Genomic DNA, 2967 nt, shown 5'->3' on the forward strand with positions numbered 1-2967 from the left:
GCCGGCCTGCGGGGCCCCGGGCGGGCGAGAGGGTGAGAGGCCGGTTCATCGCGTGCCCATGGGGGTTAGTTGGGGAGGGGGCGCGGATAGGCGGCGCCTCTCACTTCCTGCGCCCTAGAACCCGCTCCTCACCTCTGCGTGCACTCAGACCCTCCGCATCCTGGTCCCCCGCCTAACGCTCAGCGTCCCCCATAGCCGCAACCCTCCCCGCATCTCGCCCATCCCATTTCCTTTTCTTCGATGTCTTCTCTTCTTTCCATTTTCCCTTACTCTGACCATGACCTGGCTCCTATCGTTTCTTCCCTCATCCATTCCTTTTCTCGTCTATCCCCATCCCCCACTCTGCCCTTTTCCACTGCTAGCAGCCGTTCCCCCACCTTTCTTGCCCCTTCTCTTCTTCTGCCTTGCATCCCCGCCGGTTTGTTCGGGCCCATTTCCCTTCAATCTCTGCCTTTGTTTTGGGAAGGTCTGTAGTCTAGTTTCAGGCTGTTTGAGGTCCTTTTCCTTAAGAACCTCTGTGGGGTTTGTGAGGGTCGGGAAAGGGAGCCCCTGCTGGGTGAGGTTGTGTGTGTATGGTGTGTTCAGGCCTTTGGCCCCCAGCAGGGCAGGCTGGGCTTGGCGTGCAGAGTGCAGCAGTATGGATGCTATTTCCTGTAGGCTTGCACTGCAAATGGGCCTGTGCCTTAGTCTCTGGTGTGTCAACGGTGGGGTGTGTGCCCATGCTGGATCACAAGTGCAGTTGAATGTGTAAGTAGGAACACGCTGGCTATGTGGCTGTTTCTAGGCTGGTGTGACTTGTCCGTAAGGCTCATCCTCTCCACCCTAGTGCCTCCCTGAGGGTGGACAAATCCTCCACAGGGTAGGAAGCTCTGGGGCTGCTGGGGTCCTGAATCTTTCTGGTGAGCAGTGCGGCACCCCTCTCTGTGATGGGCAGGTTTTGTTCCCTGCAAACACTCCTTTTCTGGAGTGCTTGCTGCTGCGTTGCCCAGTTTTGGCCCAGTGTGTTCCTTCCTGTCAGACTCTTTTCCCCTCTGGGATGTGTTAAACCACCTGGAGGAGGTTGCCAACCCCCCCACCCCCAAACAATGAGGGATTTGTGGAGTGTGTATCCTTACCTGGTGTCTGAGGATAAGTTCCATATTTTAACATGTGACCAGTTTTTTTCTTCTGACCTTGTGGGATTTTTTTTTCCCATGTGGTCTTGCTGGACCCAGAAATCATCATCCAAATGCTTGCTAATCAACAAGAGGGGACTTTATAAGTATATTACAGTATGGCTTTGGCAGTACTCCTGGGCAAACCCCAAAGGCTTGGACTCTTCTTCTGGGATGAGAATTGGAACCTTTGACCAAGTTGACCAAACAGTCTTGGTTCTGCTCCTGCAGAACTGGGGGCATTCACTCTAAATGATGTTGACTGTTGCCTGCATGCGAGACTGGTTGATTCTCTAGTTGCTGACAAGCAGAACCTGAGGCAGCAGCAAAGTCCATCATTGGCCACAGGACATGGGCAACAGCTATCACAACTTTGGCATCAAATGGAGCAGGAAGGAGAACATTAAGGTATCACCCAAAGAACACTAGTGTTCTTGGATACCTTTATGTGCCTGTCCTTTATCTTGTGCTAAAACATCTTCCTATGTGGTCTCTTGGGTGAAATTAGAATTTTTTCCATAGTTTTAAAGGCAGGGTATTCATGCTATTCAGGGCATGTGACTTGCAGACACCAGATGTGTGTGTGTGTATTTTCTCTGATTAAGATTTGAAACAACCTTGGGAAACTTGGTATAGTGATGGAGACACTGGTGATGGCCAGATTCTAGAACAGAATGAAGGTATCAAGGATGATGCAAGTCCAAGCTGACCTCTGGGATGTCTTGATGGCTTCCTTTCTGCCTCTCAGTACTAGTGCCTGCAATACCTTGAGCTCAAGCTGCTCATGATGGAGGAGAAAGAAGATTATTATTATAGTCCATTTGTTATTATATTTACTTTTCACAACAATCACACGCTGGCTACGTGGCTGTTTCTAGGCTGGTGTGACTTGTCCATGAGGCTCATCCTCTCCACCCCAGTGCTTCCCTGAGGGTGGACAAATCCTCCACAGGGTAGGAAGCTCTAGGGCTACTGGGGTCCTGAATCTTTCTGGTGAGCAGTGCGGCACCCCTCTCTGTGATGGGCAGGTTGTTTAGGAGTTTACTTCCATTTTGCAGATTTGGGAAACTGAGGCTCGAGGTTAACTATCCACCTAAGGGCACATATGCAGAAGAGGAAAGAGTGCTGGAAACAGAACCTTGCACCTTTTCCACCTTTGGCTCCCTGGTCCATTGGTCCAGCCCAAAGTGCCAGCATCAGAGAGCTTGGGAACCCTCCTCTCCTTGGGGGCAATCTGAAATAACTTCCTTGGAGCCTTCCCTCCCCCAAGGCTGAAAAGGCCAGGTTGTAGAAGGATATGCCTTGGCATTCTGAATTTTCCATTTTCATTTGTAGATTATTTGACATTTTTTAACTGTTTCATGGCTCAGTTTTGTTACCTGCTACTTGTAGGGTGGTGGGATAGGGAAGGGTATCAATAGATGTATATATCCCCCACACACACACATATACTGGGGTCTCTGTGGTCACTGACCTCTCTGTGAGATGACTAGCCTGGGCACTGGACAGCTGTCTGGTAAGGCAGGCACAGTAAGGCACTTATTCCTGATGACTTCTCACTTGGTCTTGGAGCCTGAGGGTGTCTCCAGTCTTGTCCCACCTGTTTCAGGGGCTCTGGCTCCTTCTGGGCCTATTTCCTAGGAAAGTCCAAAGCAATGGGGCTCAGCTGAGGCTGTGAAGGCTGGCCTGATAGGGCCTCCTTGGGGTTCTTAAACCTGTTACTGGGTGGTTATCTTTGCCAGGGCTTTTGGTAACCACAGGCTTCTCAGATAGCAGGTAAGCCCCCCCCCCCCCCAATCCCCTCCTCCGCTCT

The 2967-nt window shown here is 51.1% G+C and overlaps 1 protein-coding gene across 3 annotated transcripts in view; it reads left to right on the top strand.

Moving 5' to 3' along the window:
• Gprin2 (G protein regulated inducer of neurite outgrowth 2) overlaps positions 1 to 2967 on the top strand; it is a 13169-nt gene that overhangs the window by 5712 nt on the left and 4490 nt on the right. Inside the window, exon 2 of one of the 3 annotated variants that reach the window (XM_015500093.2) lies at positions 1 to 32. The exons of the other annotated variants lie outside the window; for them this stretch is intronic. The gene's annotated coding sequence lies outside the window, so the exon portion shown is untranslated. The remainder of the gene's footprint in view (positions 33 to 2967) is intronic. 3 annotated transcript variants of the gene reach the window in all.

Source organism: Marmota marmota, unplaced genomic scaffold (genome assembly GCF_001458135.2).
Source record: "Marmota marmota marmota unplaced genomic scaffold, marMar, whole genome shotgun sequence".
Classification (NCBI taxonomy): domain Eukaryota; kingdom Metazoa; phylum Chordata; class Mammalia; order Rodentia; family Sciuridae; genus Marmota; species Marmota marmota.